The 16928-nt window shown below is 45.4% G+C and overlaps 1 protein-coding gene across 3 annotated transcripts in view; it reads right to left on the bottom strand.

Annotated features, from left to right (window-relative positions):
• The window catches only part of MIDEAS (mitotic deacetylase associated SANT domain protein), a 91044-nt gene that overhangs the window by 42610 nt on the left and 31506 nt on the right, over window positions 1-16928 (bottom strand). Inside the window, exon 1 of one of the 3 annotated variants that reach the window (XR_012803851.1) lies at window positions 6959-7448. The exons of 1 other annotated variant lie outside the window; for it this stretch is intronic. The gene's annotated coding sequence lies outside the window, so the exon portion shown is untranslated. Of the gene's footprint in view, window positions 1-6958; window positions 7449-16928 lie in introns of those variants that run through there. One more of the 3 variants, XM_075614287.1, reaches the window with a different exon arrangement.

Genomic DNA, 16928 nt, shown 5'->3' with positions numbered 1-16928 from the left:
GCTGATTTTTTTGCGAATTGTTATATAGAGTTGAAGCTGGGGGTCTCCGGAGCTCAATCGCAGGGACCCCCTGCAAATTAGATGCCGGTAGCCGCTTCACTCGTCATAATATATGTCGTTTCTTCAGAGATTTCACGCCCTGCGGGCCAATGGGAAACCATGACATCATCGGTGCGTCTTCCTATTGGCCCATGTGACACGGGAGCTTTAATCTTTAAAGACCTGCTTGCTGAGCCCGAGCACTTACGTCAGAGTTACGTATCTCCAGAAGTAAGGTGCCCCGGCGCTGAAATTAAAGGGGTTCAGCTCCGTAGACCCCCTGCTTCTATTCTACATTGAAGTTGGGGGGAAAAATTTGCCAGCTTGAATTGTTCCTTTAAGTAAACCTTAAACTGTGAAACCTAAAAAAATCCCAATATCTAAAATAACATGGGTTATTTTTCTCCCAGTTACAGTGGCAAAGTGCCACTTCTGCTTTTAATCACTACAGATGCCTGCGGAACATGTGCACAAGGCAAACACGGCACGCAAAAGCACAATATTACTCTGACAATCTCCTCCAGAACACATCAAACCCAGCTAACTTCTGGAAGGTTATCAACAATATATTCCAGCCTTCTAACCATCAACAACCAAGCAATATCACTAAGGGCGATATTACTCTGACAAACCCCACTGACATTGCAAATGCATTCAATGATTACTTTGTGGGGTGTGCTACTAACTTACTAGCGAAACGCAACCCAAACCACAAACCTGAATCTCATCCTGGGAGAACCCCTATAGCCCCACCCCCTCCCAGCACTGCCCACAATTTTCAATTTGGCCCAGTATCCGAAGAGGAGATTACACAAGCGCTCCTCAAATTAAAACTAAGCAGCCTTTGTGGACCTGACTTACTACAATCTAAGTTCCTAAGACATGGTGCCCCAGCAATTGCCAAACCAATTGCTTCCATAGTCAACTCTATCCTGTCTGCAGGTCATATCCCTAAGACCTGGAAAGCTGCCAGAGTTGTCCCAATCTTCAAAAGTGGGGACAAAAACACTGTCTCAAACTACAGGCCAATCTCCCTTCTCCCAATCCTATCCAAAGTCATGGAAAATGTGTCCACTCCCAATTAAGCGATTACTATAACAAGACAAATTTCCCTAGCCAATTCCAATCTGGCTTTCGCCCCAAACACTCTACCGTAACTACCCTGCTAAAAGTTTGCAATGAAATCCAGTGTGGAATGGAACAGGGTCAACTCACAGGTGCAGTATTCCTAGATTTTGCAAAGGCTTTTGATACTGTTGATCATGCTATCCTGCTTAAACTCCAGAGCTCTGGAATAGGGAAGCATGCTTTAAACTGGTTTCAGTCCTACCTATCAGGAAGATCCCAACATGTGTCCATCTCTGGCTCTAACCCCCTGGATATCACCTGTGGCGTCCCGCAAGGCTGTGTTCTGGGGCCCTTACTCTTTTCAGTGTTCATCAATGATCTTCCCACAGCTTGTCAGGAAGCCTCAATACACGTATGCAGATGACACAATCCTATATGCACACAGCCATAGCCTCTCTGACCTTCAACACATACTTCAGTCTGACTTTTTGAGACTCGAAAACTGGATTTCCCAAAACAAACTGTTTTTAAACACTGACAAGACTAAATGGTATTTGGGACCAAGACTAAATTTTTAAAGCTTCCAGCGACTGAGCTCCAGATTAGAACCAACGCTAACACCACCCTAACTCCCGTTACTAGTTTTAAATACCTGGGCATATGGTTTGACTCCCACTTAACTTTCGGGATGCACATTGATACCCTGACAACCAAGACCTATACCAAACTAGGGGTACTTTATAGGAACAAATCCTCCCTATGTCTCCTGGTCAGAAAACGTATCGCACAGCAGATGCTAACGCCAATTATGGACTATGGAGACATAGTATATGGCTCGGCACCTAAAACCCACCTTAGCACACTTGACACCCTCTACAATTCAATTTGTCGTTTTGTTCTCCAATGCAACTACAACACACATCACTGCGAAATGCTCAAAGAACTAGATTGATCATCACTAGAGTCTAGGCGCAAAGTTCACCTTTCCCGTCTTGCCTTCAAATTCTTTATGGGCAAGCTACCCAGCTACCTGAACAAGCTCCTCACCCCTACCACATGTAGCACTTATCACCTGAGATCAGACTCCAAAAGACTGTTCATGGTCCCAAGGCTCAACAAAGTATCCGGCCGCTCCTCTTACCTTGCACCCCAAAACTGAAACAACCTACCAGAGACTCTTACATCCACCACCAGTTTAAGTTCTTTCAAATCTAAGGCTGCCTCACATTTTAATCTGGTCTGTAACTGTTTCATACGGCCATAATATATATTATCTTTAACTGTGCATGCACTGTCTTGTATATAATGTATACCCTGCTCATTTATGTAACTGTATTTGTAACCATGTATTATTTGTCTTAACTCTGTGCCCAGGACATACTTGAAAACGAGAGGTAACTCTCAATGTATTACTTCCTGGTAAAAATATTTTATAAATAAATAATAATAGCAGTGGTCAGAATTGAGGTACATTCATGGGAAGTACCTCCCATGTTAGGATTTGAAACCCAGATATTGTATACAACAAGCACATCTATCAGACTGCAAGCTCTTCAGAGTAAGAATTCGGTCTCCTCTGTAGTAGTTTGTTGGAAATATAGAATGTCTTTTCTTTTACTAGAAAGTTCTCAGTGCAGTTTTGCATATGTAGGCAGCACTGTGGAGGAACAACGTGTTGCAGGCAGGCCTGTCTGCTAGTAAATTGGTTCATTAAGAGATTCCTGAAATGAGGCCTTACCCAATTGCTTCCTGGAACCACACAAGATATTCTAAGAAGTATAGTTATCATTTGATATTACTGTATAGGATGCACAATATTCTGGTATTTCATAAATTAGAGTTAACTTTTAAGAAAGTTTGAAGGCAAACAAATGTGTTGATCCCGTAGAATGAAGGGAGAATGTAGTTTTTAGTTTTCTTAACACAATGAGGACACCAATTCCTAGTATTTCTGAGCCATAGTGCCTCATCACTGACGTTCCACCTATGAAACAGCTCGAATAGTGAAATGATGTGGTCTGTGAGCTTTAATTCGTTCTGATTGGCTGATCCCAGCCCTGATTTGTATTTAAGGCGCTTGTGACGCTGTTAAGCCCAGTTTCACGTGACTATAGCACAAACACCCTGTGCCTTACCTGTTAAAAACTAGAATGTAAGTTCAGCAGGACAGCGATCAAGCAAGTGCTGTCCTCCCAGATGCAGAATAACATTATTAAAATAATAGGCAGGCTGGATCTTAACTCGTTCTGTGCTAAACGAGCCTGCAATCCAATGCAAGGAAATACATTGCTACAACCTTCCACCTTGAAGGGTTAAAAAGTACAATTCAAATAACATCACGGTAATGTATCCAATTAAAAAAGAGAATTGTTTACGTGGATTCCCAGCATAGCATGCCATATAATAAGCAAAGACGCCCACACGCCATTACTGCCAACTGATTGCACATGCCTGCACACACCCGGTTATGTATGGAATGTTTTCCATACCAAAGCATGCACACACTGCAATTGGAGCTGCAAGCCACAAAGGGCTCATTCCACACTCACAGGATGTGAGAAGCTGGAAGAAGTTTCTAAGTAGTAAAAAAAACTGCCAGCCAAAGATAATGTATGTTCTAAGTGTGTATTGTCTGTGTATGTATAACGTACATCAAAGATGCCCAGTGTTTTTACAGCCTCTGTATACAGCAGCTGCTGTTTTACCAAATCACACAGCTGCGAGATTACCCTGGTCCCTAAAAAGGAAGGTTCTGATTTCTACAGAGCACAGTTTCTAGATAATATCTTAGGGTGGATGGAAGGCCTACTGGTAAAGACACCGTTTCAAGTGGGAGAAACTGCTTGGAGTCTTAGGTCGAGCTCATGGTTGTGGCGCGGGCGCGCGCTCCCTTGGGCGTCCCAAACGATGCGTACGCTTGCTGCAGGAGATTGGGGTGGCGTGGCAAACGCGTCACTGATCTGGTTCGCCCTCATTGGCTGAACCAGCTCACGTGACGCTGTAGTCACGCTACTGCAGCCCCAAATCTCACATTTGAGTTGCGGCGGCAAAATGTAGCAGCGTCGACACGCACGTGAAAAACCCCAATAGGCAATAAAGTAAGAGTCCCGGAAGTGCACGCGCACACGTAGCGAAGCCGCCACCATGGGCTTGGCCTTAGTGCCAGCTCCTCATGAGCTTGGGCAAGTTGCATCATGTCATTACGGCTCAGTCAATGAGGAAATGATTTAGCAGAATGTATCCATTATCCCGTCATATCATGTACTGTGACTTCTATAAAAGCCGTCTTTGCATCACGAATATACTGGATTTACTATAATTTCATGTTATCTTCAGAAAAACACAAAGTATGCTTTGCATACAGGGTTATGACGATAAAACACAGATACAGATGTTGATGCACTTATATTAGCACTAGACTGAAGAGAAAACAATTAGCAGAAGGGAATCCCTGCCCCAAAAGCTTACAATCTAAGCATATATTACTCTGTAAAAGCATTGAATTAAAACAGCACATTAGGGGTTTATTTTGCCATCAGAGTGGCTTTCAGTAACAATACAGTTAAAGCCTTTGTATTGTATTTGGCATGGCACGGCTTTAGTTCGAATAGTACTGGGAACAGTGTGTCAAAGATTGCAATGCAAAGCAGCTTTCAGTTGCACAATCAGTAGAAAATTGCAGTTGCAATACAAGTGATAGTGCAACCCACAGCTGTTTTGCACTGCGACCATGCAGAAAATGTTAATCTGGCTGAAATAAGGAATTTAGCATGCGATACAAGGAAGCAGAAGCACTGCAAACATATTGTAACTTCAGCATTCATGCAAAAGCGTATATGCAACTTACATTATTGCAAACAGAGTGGGAAGGGAATTCTTGAACCAATGACCGTGCAGTCTAAATATATACAATACTGCACAGTCAAATTGCACCCCTCTGAAACTGGCTGCAATCCAAGGCAGCAAAGGGGTTATTTACTTGATACATCAACATGGTCATTGCAAGGGTCCGTGCAATGTGCACAAATACACCGTGTGAGCAGAGGATTCCCGTCCCCAAGAGCTGATCATTAAATACGTATAGGCCACGCATTCAAATCACAGCTCGTCTCTGCAAGGTTTGCCAGATAACTTCAGCCACTGTGCGAGGCACCCCCAGCTCGGGGGCTTCTCCCAGACACGCTTTCCCAGAGAGATCCGGGAAACTGAGCAGGGAATGTTTTCTTGGAAGGGGACAGCTGCGACATGCTGGCAGCCAAGAATCCCAACAGCATTAAAAAAAAAATACAATCTTTCATGCTGAAAAAAGCCTCTTGTCAGAGATGCAATAATCTTGAAATCAGCCTGATGTCTTAGGAAATACCAGGAAACTAGTTTGCTCTTAAAAAAAAAAAAAAAAAAAAAAAAATAGAATATATATATATATTTTTTCTTTCTAAAAAGCACACAAACTTTAAGAAAACCCGAGAAATGGAAGCTGCCTGAAATGCTGCATTGAATCCAATGTTCCACTGACCTGTGCAGAAATATCACGCAGTTTTTAGGCCGAGTGGTCACTTTAAGGCCGTGGCTCAATAGATTCTTGCATGACAATCTCATAACATAGCAAAGCTACTGGTGAATTTCACAGGAAACGATGTAGAGTCAATGTTTAGAGAGACATATTTCTTATAATTAAGTGAAGCTGCAACTTTAATTGGTGGCTTTGCACTTCCTTTTTCTCTAGCTGTACTGTCCTGATATGCAGCAGGCTGCTTCCTTCAGCTAGTAACGTGGAGGGCACAGCACATGCTTATAAAATTAATTATTCTGGCAGTGTTAAATGTGGGAAAGTGTGACAAGCTGCAGAATAGCTGTGTGGGAATGCTTTGGAGTCAGCCTGCCCCCCCCCCCCCCTTATATTTAACGCTTTCAATTATTGGTGTTTTGTAGTAGCTGGTTAAAAACCAGGAAATATTTATCCAATTTCCTCAAGTGCCTTATTGCAATTACAGACAATTGGTATCTCCAAAAAGAATGACAAAAAAACCCTCCTAATTATCCCAGCACAGATGGCCTTGCACTCACAGCACTAGAGAAGAATGACTTGATTGCCTATAAAGCTGTAAATGAACACGCTGCACTATAAAGGAAAACTGAACAGGACAACACCCTTCTGAAGTCTTCTGCAGAGCCAGGAAGCACTGATTAAGTGAGGCATCAAAGCAGCAACCCCTCCTGGAAGTCTCTGCAAGTTTAACTCACACATTTCAGCATTTTGCCCCCTGGAGCATGTCCTGCTCTTTAAAAATAAAATAAAGTTTTTTTGGTTAAAAATGATGATTTTCTTTTTAAGGCATGGGAAGGGAGAACTTCCCCCCTCACCCGGTGCTAGCCTGCAATATCCTGCTGGAAACCGCGTCCGCCTGCAAATCTGCTGATCCTTGCACATGGGTTGACGCAAACATATGCGTAATGCATTCTGCCGAGGACAGCATACTTAAATCATATGTTCAGCCATTAAAGAAGGTAGCACAGCCTAAGAAGTATCTTACTCTTTCTGGGACAAATACAGCCACTAGCAGCACCCTGCAACGAATACTTCGGCAGCATGCAAAGCGGAACCGCTCGTGCCCGCTCTCCAACCCAAACGTGGTCCAACCAGGTGGCTTATGATCTCAAACCCGCTCCACTTCACAGTAGCCGAAGCCCGAAAAAGCCGCCCTAAATCCAGATAAGTGGCGCGGAATCACTGGAGACGTATTGAGCACCCTGCCGCTGGCCTCCGCAACGCTTCGCCCCTTACCTTATAAAAGACGAAGCAATGTCGTCTACTGAGTATATACCATATACCAACCCCACAGTAACTCACCAAGGTCCCGCAGAGAGAGCCACAGCCGGGCTGGGCACATCCAACCCCTTATCTGCACCGCGAAACAACATGGAAATAGCTCTTGTGCAGTAACACAGAGGTCTGTCCTGCACAGAAAGGCTCGTTTCACTCCTCCTGCAGCAGCGACCTAGTCCACACGGAGCCTAGTAGTAGAATAAAAGGGGTCCGCCCCAGGTCGCAGAAGCCAGGCTCCAGCTACAAGGCGACAGTGTTTCCCCTGCTCCAGCTATGCAAAGGCTGTATCTGGGTGCACAGTGCAATGACTGCATGGCTGTGAGTCATCAGCTGAGCTCAGAGCTTGCAACAACAACAGAAAACCCAGCAGTGCGAGTGTGCAGGGAGGGGGCCGCTGAGCCGTGCAATTACACAACTCTCCACTCCCACAGCACCCTCCCTCTCCCCTGCAAGGCGATATACTGCTTACACACGAAACCAGCTCTACAACTTCAGCAAGAGCCTTGTGATGTCCCTCCCTTCCCCTCTCCACTTGTATGCCGCCTTCTTTTGTAATTTCTCCCCACCTCTCTACAGCCAGCATCATCTATTCTCTCCCTCCCACTACCTGTCACTACCTTCCTCTCCCACATGCCCCTCTTCTTCCCCAACACCCTCCATCTCCTTCCCATTACCCTTTCCCCTCCATCTAATCCTTATATATCTCTTTCCCTCGTGCAGTCTCCATCTTTCCCCAATTATCCCTGTCACCCTATTTTTAAATTCCCCTTCTACCTCCTTCCTTAACTCTCCACCTCCCCCTTTCTAGCTCCCACCCCTGCTGTTTCATCCACCCTCCCCCCTCTTTTCCAAGCCGCCCCCCTGTTTATCCCAGTCACTCTTCACATCCTCTCTGCCTTCCTTCCCTTTCCTTGCTGTATCCTCCCCTTCCTCTGACCATACATGGTAGGGAATATCCCAGCAGGTTCTGGTTAGGCAGCCCTCAGAAACACCCATACTCTCCAGCTTCCACCAGTCCCTCCCTGCTTGCTCATGGATTGGATTCTCCGTGTGTTGTAGGGCCTGTTTAACCTGCAGTGCCAGGGGGTCCTTCCATGCGTGGCAAATTATACTGCTAGCACTGACCCTATACACTTCATACATTGACCGTGGCTTCTTGCAGAACACCCTCCTATGTCTCCGTGCGTCCTTCCTACTCACCACTTAGATTGTAAGCTCTTCGGGGCAGGGACTTTTTTTCTAATGTTACTTTTATGTAAAAAGCGGTTATTTCCCATTATGCGTTATATTATTATGTCCCGTGTATTACTGCTGTGACGCGCTATGTACATGGATGGTGCTATATAAATAAAGATATACATACATCCTAACTACTGATCTTTTGTTTTTTACCATGCCCACATACTTATTACTATAATCCTCAAGTACTTAGTAGTGAGATGCTATAATAATTTGTTTCTGGCTGTGAAAAGCCAAAAGCTGAGCTCTCTCTGCCTACTACCCGATGTTCGGTGCGCGCGTCCGCGGTTGCGCGCCTCGTGTGAACATACCCAGCAGACTGAATGGACCGACAGTAGGCGGGACAGGGGAAGAGGTCATCCTCTTTTTAGAAAAAAAGCTGGAACTTTCATTCATTGGCTGGCGAAGCACACGTGACGCGGCTGCCGCACGAAATCACTAATTCTGTTGTCTCCGCGAGTTGCAGCAGCGTCAACGCTGTACTTCGCCGCTGGGAGTAGTTTCAAGTCTGAAAACTCCCATTACCAAATATGAGAGACGAATGCGCGCGCGCCCGTTGCGTAGCTAGCAGAGTGAGCGGGGCCTTAGGCTGAGTTCCCAGTGGTCATGGCGGCGAGCGCTACTGCTTGCGTGCCGCACAGCCCTCTATAGGGCAGGCCCCAGTGGCTGTGTGTGTGTGGGCCCACAAAGCTTTGTCTTCCCGCAACGCGGTCACGTGGCCACGCGCAGCCGATGGCAGGGTAAATATGCCCCGTCATGGCTGCGCCCCCTGTCATGGCCCTGCCCCCCCACACTTTCCCCTACAGACCGTCAATCGCGGCTGTAGTCTCTGCACGCGCCGCCATGCCGCCCGGCGGCGTGCAGCAGGGAGGACAGGGGCCATAGCCTTATATCAATAACCTAAACTACCAAAGTGTATACGATGTATCCCGCTTTTACTTAAATGACCAGCAGGAAAATAAAACACAAAACCAAACACCTAATTGAATTTATATACAGTGGTGTGAAAAAGAAAGTACACCCTCTTTGAATTCTATGATTTTTTTACATATCAGGACATAATAACAATCATCTGTTCCTTAGCAGGTCTAAAAATTAGGTAAATACAACCTCAGATGAACAACAACACATGACATATTACACCGGGTCATGATTTATTTAACAAAAATAAAGCCAAAATGGAGAAGCCATGTGTGAAAAACTAAGTACACCCTTACTGCTTCCATAGGAATTAAGATGCTAAGTAGCAGACAGGTGCTGCTAATAAAATGCCCTTGATTAATTGATCATCAGCAAGTGTGACCACCTCTATAAAAGCCGAAGTTTTAGCAGTTTGCTGGTCTGGAGCATTCAGGTGTGTGTTAACACAATGCCAAGGAGGAAAGACATCAGCAATGATCTTAGAGAAGCAATTGTTGCTGCCCATCAATCTGGGAAGGGTTATAAGGCCATTTCCAAACAATTTAAAGTCCATCATTCTACAGTGAGAAAGATTATTCAAAAGTGGAAAACATTCAAGACAATTGCCAATCTTCCCAGGAGTGGACGTCCCAGCAAATTCACCCCAAGGTCAGACCATGCAATGCTCAGAGAAATTGCAAAAAAAACAAGAGTTACATCTCAGACCCTACAGGCCTCAGTTAGCATGTTAAATGTTAAAGTTCATGACAGTACAATTAGAAAAAGACTGTACAAGTATGGTTTGTTTGGAAGGGTTGACAGGAGAAAGCCTCCTCTCTAAAAAGAACATGGCAGCACAGCTTAAGTTTGCAAAATTGCATCTGAACAAACCACAAGACGTCTGGAACAATGTCCTTTGGACAGACAATACCAAAGTGGAGATGTTTGGCCATAATGCACAGCGCCACGTTTGGCGAAAATCAAACACAGCATATCAGCACAAACACCTCATACCCACTGTCAAGCATGGTGGTAGAGGGGTGATGAATTGGACTTGTTTTGCAGCCACAGAACCTGGGAACCTTGCAGTCATTGAGCCGACCATGAACTCCTCTGTATACCAAAGTATTCTAGAGTCAAATGTGAGGCCATCTGTCTGACAGCTAAAGCTTGTCCGAAATTGGGTCATGCAACAGGACAATGATCCCAAAAACACCATCAAATCTACAACAGAATGGCTGAAAAAGAAAAGAATGAAGGTGTTGCAATGGCCCAGTCAAAGTCCAGACCTCAACCCGATTGAAATGCTGTGGCGGGACCTTATGAGAGCTGTGCATCAACAAATGCCCGCAAACTCAATGAACTGAAGCAACGTTGTAAAGAATTCCTCCACAACGATGTGAGAAACTGATAAAGTCATACAGAAAACGATTACTTCAAATTATTGCTGCTAAAGGTGGTTCTACAAGCTATTGAATCATAAGGTGTACTTAGTTTTTCACACATGGCTTCTCCATTTTGGCTTTATTTTTGTTAAATAAATCATGACACGGTGTAATATGTCATGTGCTGTTGTTCATCTGAGGTTGTATTTAACTAATTTTAAGACCTGCTTAGGAACAGATGATTGTTATTATGTCCTGATATGTAAAACCATAGAATTCAAAGAGGGTGTACTTTTTTTTCTTTTTCTATCACTGGATTATCTGCACATTATATTACACTATTTATCAATATTGCGCCATGAACACCAGTATGTTTAGTTCAGTAGTTAATGTGGTTTAGGGAAACCACAGGTGTTTAGGCAGCATTTGATTTACATTTTTAATTGTTTCATCAATTTATCTGTTGCGCTTTTTGTTTGTTTCACATCGTTATTAGAGAGGGTCGGGGTTCCTTACAATGCATCTGATCTCAGACGCGCTATTAGAGAGGGTTGGGCTTCCTTACAATGCATCTGATCTCCGACGCGCTATTAGAGAGGGTTGGGGTTCCTTACAATGCATCTGAACTCAGCCGCGCTATTAGAGAGGGTTGGGGTTCCTTACAATGCATCTGAACTCAGCCGCGCTATTAGAGAGGGTTGGGGTTCCTTACAATACATCTGATCTCAGACGCATTATTAGAGAGGGTTGGGGTTCCTTACAATCAGTGGTGATTTTCCCATTTGGCCCGATAGGCCCAGGCTGCAAAATTTCGGGGCAGCAAATACTTCCACCCCCATACACAGAGGCCGCGCTCTCGGGCCTGATGGGAATTTCCTTACCTGCTGCCTCCGCCTTCTTTCTGCAACGTCAATTGAGGCTGCAACATCACATGGCGACAGCGCAGCATCAAGATGTTGCGCTGATGACACTGCGATTTCGAAGAAGACGGAGGGCGGTGTAACAGGGGACTTATCCCTGTTCACAAATGTGCCTCTTATCCAGCAGTGTGGTGGTTAACTGCTAGTAGGCAATTAACTAACACCACCTGGCTGATTACAGGTGTTAGAAAAAGCCTGCCTCTGAGACAAGAAGAGAGATTCCTTAATCCACAACTGGGCTGAACCAAGGAAGGACAGATGTCTTGAGCGGCAAGCTGACAACAAGACAAAAGGGACAAGATTCTAAACTTGGAGCCGGACATTGCCTTAGCACACAAGGGTGCGGATCCAAGAGAGCAGAGAAGCTTCCCCTACAGCAACCCAGCTAACAGATAAGACTTTTCTTATAAGACTATTATCTATGTCTATCTATATATATATATAAATGTCTCTATGATTTGGGCTGGTGAATCGCTGGGCTAACCACGCAGTTAAAGAGAACTGGATCACAAGTGTATATATACTCCAGAGTGGAGCGGATTTTGTTTGCTGATTTACATGTTTGCTGTGTTTAAAGCAACAGGCGCAATAAAGTCTTATTTTAATTTCACCTTAAAACAGTCTCCATTGCGTACCTCTGAACACGTCTCTTACAGCGGCAGCACCAAGTAGGTGCCTGGGGCGGCGGATCTGGAAATCCACCGCTGCTTACAATGAATCTGATCTCAGACGCGCTATTGGAGAGGTTCGGGGTTCAGCAAAATTTCACAATATAATTATAAATATAAGGGGCTCGTTAACAGAAAAGGTTGGAAACCAGTGTATTACTCAGAGGGACTGTGCCTTTAAGAGCAAGAGGAAATAACCTTTACATTCTTATGAAGGAGGTGATGAGATAATGCTTTTTATGGCTTTTTTTAAGCATGTTGTCACATCTGACTCAAGGATGTTTACTTGGATAGCCTCACCCTATTAAGTAGAAATCAAGCACTATCAGCCCATAGGAGTCTAATGCATGTGTGTGTTTCTCTGTGTGTGTGTGAGTATACACACACACTATTATACTATATATACACACATATATATATCCTTACTGTGGACAATACATAATAATCTGCTTCCCCTATCACATGGTACTTTAATGAATAAGAGACACTGTCCCTGTGCCGTGTAGATTACAAGAGGGACCCTATTCCCTCGAGAACAGCACCCCTGATGAAGCTCTTCAATGAGTGAAACGCGTAGGGTGTTTCAACCACTGTAAAGACTTGTTCCAAGTGAGCAGAAGCTGAGTTTCTCTGTGTATGTGTCTCTCAGCGAACTGACCCTCTCCTCTCTTACTTCTGTCCACATCCGTGACGCTATTGGACTGAGCGGGCCCGCAACAAGCAGCTGGGCTGACGGGAGAGCACTATCTTAACATTGACTGAGCCACTGATTGAGCCGCCTGCACGGAAGCAGGGATATCCTTAAAACCTGACCGGTTGGTGGCCCTTGAGGACTGGACATAGCTGCAAAGGGGTCCCACACTGCAGGCACAGAGCTTACCAAGCTCTAGTCTGGGCCATAAACGTGGAATTTAAAAAAATCCCTGCAGTTTATTTTTCTCAACAACAGCGAGATCTACAAACCATGGAGATGTGGTGCAAACCTCTGCAAGCCATGGAGATGTGATGCAAGCCTCTGCAAGCCATGGAGGTGTGGTGCAAGCTTCTGCAAGCCACGGAGATGTGGTGCAAACCTCTGCAAGCCAAGGAGATGTGGTGCAAACCTCTGCAAGCCATGGAGATGTGGTGCAAACCTCTGCAAGCCATGGAGATGTGGTGCAAACCTCTGCAAGTCATGGAGATGTGGGGCAAACCTCTGCAAGACATGGAGATGTGATGCAAGCCTCTGCAAGCCATGGAGATGTGGTGCAAGCTTCTGCAAGCCATGGAGATGTGGTGCAAACCTCTGCAAGCCAAGGAGATGTGGTGCAAACCTCTGCAAGCCATGGAGATGTGGTGCAAACCTCTGCAAGCCATGGAGATGTGATACAAGTCTCTGCAAGCCATGGAGATGTGGTGCAAATCTCTGCAAGCCATGGAGATGTGATGCGAGCCTCTGCAAGCCATGGAGATGTGGTGCAAATCTCTGCAAGCCATGGAGATGTGGTGCAAACCTCTGCAAGCCATGGAGATGTGGTGTTCTGCAAGCCATGGAGATGTAGTGGTCTGCAAGCCATGGAGATGTGGGGAAAACGTCTGCAAGCCATGGAGATGTGATGCAAGCCTCTGCAAGCCATGGAGATGTGGTGCAAATCTCTGCAAGCCATGGAGATGTGATGCAAGCCTCTGCAAGCCATGGAGGTGTGGTGCAAACCTCTGCAAGCCATGGAGATGTGGTGCAAGCCTCTGCAAGCCATGGAGATTTGGTGCAAACCTCTGCAACCCATGGAGATGTGGTGTTCTGCAAGCCATGGAGATGTGGTGGTCTGCAAGCCATGGAGATGTGGGGAAAACCTCTGCAAGCCATGGAGATGTGATGCAAGTCTCTGCAAGCCATGGAGATGTGGTGCAAATCTCTGCAAGCCATGGAGATGTGATGCGAGCCTCTGCAAGCCATGAAGATGTGGTGCAAATCTCTGCAAGCCATGGAGATGTGGTGCAAACCTCTGCAAGCCATGGAGATGTGGTGTTCTGCAAGCCATGGAGATGTAGTGGTCTGCAAGCCATGGAGATGTGGGGAAAACGTCTGCAAGCCATGGAGATGTGATGCAAGCCTCTGCAAGCCATGGAGATGTGGTGCAAATCTCTGCAAGCCATGGAGATGTGATGCAAGCCTCTGCAAGCCATGGAGGTGTGGTGCAAACCTCTGCAAGCCATGGAGATGTGGTGCAAGCCTCTGCAAGCCATGGAGATTTGGTGCAAACCTCTGCAACCCATGGAGATGTGGTGTTCTGCAAGCCATGGAGATGTGGTGGTCTGCAAGCCATGGAGATGTGGGGAAAACCTCTGCAAGCCATGGAGATGTGATGCAAGTCTCTGCAAGCCATGGAGATGTGGTGCAAATCTCTGCAAGCCATGGAGGTGTGGTGCAAACCTCTGCAAGCCATGGAGATGTGGTGTGTCACGGTAACTTATGACAAGATATAATATACACCAAATAACTGGGTTGAACTGAACGAGGCTTAGATATAATAAAGTATATTTATTCCTTAAATAGGTGAACACAGCAATATAGTACAATTAACAGGCAAGAAGGTAACACTTACTTAGGGTTTGGAATGAAGAAGTATCAGATAGCAATTCTCCAGCAATCAGGTATCAATCAAGATGTAATCAGAAGACAAAGACTGTATGGTTGACAACAGTTTATATACCTTTGTAACCCTATTCTTAACATTGAGTACAGGCTATTGGAGAACAATTACTGTACCCAATCTCTAACGTGGGAACACAGTTTAACCCATGCCCCCCAGCTAGTTGGCCCATGCGTACTGGGACTCTGAGGGTCTCATTTCTGTAGCCCCACCTCTAAATCAGGGGCGCCGGCCAGTCTACCAGATGGAGTATCTGGCAGGATCTTCCTTGTTTGTAGGTGTGAGTTATAGCACCTACAAACCACTCCAGCTTCATGCTTCTCCGCCCTCATGTAAACAGTTAGAGTGGCTGAGTCTTTTGATCAGGGCCTGGTTCCTAGACTTTGGGTCGCCCTCCCTGACCATTTGCATTCCTTAGTGTACAGGAATCTTCGCGGGCTTTTGTCCCCGCTTTGAAATACAGTATTATAGTTTATACACCAACATATTAAAATAACCGGTTCCGTTAGCTCCAGCGGGTCCAAACTCCCCAGACCTTAATGCCGGAACTGGGACACTATAGGGTCCAAGTTTCAGCCCGAGATGAGATGTGGTGCAAACCTCTGAAAGCCATGGAGATGTGGTGCAAACCTCTGCAAGCCATGGAGATGTGATGCAAGTCTCTGCAAGCCATGGAGATGTGATGCAAGCCTCTGCAAGCCATGGAGGTGTGGTGCAAACCTCTGCAAGCCATGGAGATGTGGTGCAAGCCTCTGAAAGAAATGGAGATGTGGTGCAAACCTCTGCAAGCCATGGAGATGTGGTGCAAACCTCTGTAAGCCATGGAGATGTGGTGCAAACCTCTGCAAGCCATGGAGATGTGGTGCAAACCTCTGCAAGCCATGGAGGTGTGGTGCAAACCTCTGCAAGCCATGAAGGTGTGGTGCAAACCTCTGTAAGCCATGGCGATGTGGTGCAAACCTCTGTAAGCCATGGAGATGTGGTGCAAACCTCTGCAAGCCATGGAGATGTGGTGCAAACCTCTGCAAGCCATGGAGATGTGGTGGTCTGCAAGCCATGGAGATGTGGTGCAAGCCTCTGCAAGCCATGGAGATGTGGTGCAAACCTCTGCAAGCCATGGAGATGTGATGCAAGTCTCTGCAAGCCATGGAGATGTGGTGTTCTGCAAGCCATGGAGATGTGGTGGTCTGCAAGCCATGGAGATGTGGTGGTCTGCAAGCCATGGAGATGTGGTGGTCTGCAAGGAGATGTGGTGCAAACCTCGGCAACAACAGATTTGAAGCTTAAAAAATAATAATACACTTTTAAGGTTGACAATGACATGTCTAGATTGTTAAGGTTGAAGAGAGAAGACCCACCACCCTCACATCTGGAGGTTCTTAGTGTTGCTGGTAAAAGTAACATACCAGGGAACGGAGATACTCAAGGACCTGACCAAAATGTACACATTTAATTATGTACTTTTGACTCCCAAAACTTGATGGAGATATACAGTAGCAAGATGGAATGACGTACTGGTATCTTGGTGAGGTACAATGATTATTAAAATGCCAGTTGTACCTCTCTCCTGGGCCTTCCCGTTGCAGGTACAACCCATTTCTTAAGAGGTTAAAAAACAATGGCTTCAAATTTCATTTGGAGGCAAGAATTAAAAGGCGTATACTTTGTGCAGTTAAACTATCTGTGGACCAGCGCTCTCCAGTTTTAAACATTACTGGATTGCTCTGATGTTTTTAACTCGTATAATTGACCGGGAAATTAACACTGGGTGGAGTTAAAAGAACTGTATTTGCAGGCTAAGCCTATCACAGAGGCTATGTTCCTGAAAACTTCTAGTTCTCTACGATAATAGCAGGTAATATATTAAGGTGGTAACCCATTTAAATCGCATGCTGATGTAAAGACACATTTAATTCCCTTAACGAAAATGTCACCTGCTTTCATATATGTATTTGTCAACTATATTGCTGTAAACTTGTATGACCTCAATAAAATACACCGAGGAAAAAAGAGAGATTCAGCGCTCCACGGATTTCAAGATAAATGAATTTATTGTGCCACACGACGTTTCGACCAACAGGTCTTTTTCAAGTGATTAGGCCTAATCACTTGAAAAAGACCTGTTGGTCGAAACGTCGTGTGGCACAATAAATTCATTTATCTTGAAATCCGTGGAGCGCTGGATCTCTCTTTTTTCCTCAGTGTACTTTGGATTTTGCCTGGCAGGTACTTCCTTGAACCAGCAGCAC

This window comes from Ascaphus truei, chromosome 9, assembly GCF_040206685.1.
Source record: "Ascaphus truei isolate aAscTru1 chromosome 9, aAscTru1.hap1, whole genome shotgun sequence".
Classification (NCBI taxonomy): domain Eukaryota; kingdom Metazoa; phylum Chordata; class Amphibia; order Anura; family Ascaphidae; genus Ascaphus; species Ascaphus truei.
Note: the sequence above shows the minus strand (reverse complement) of the source record. Positions and strands in the feature narration are given on the sequence as shown.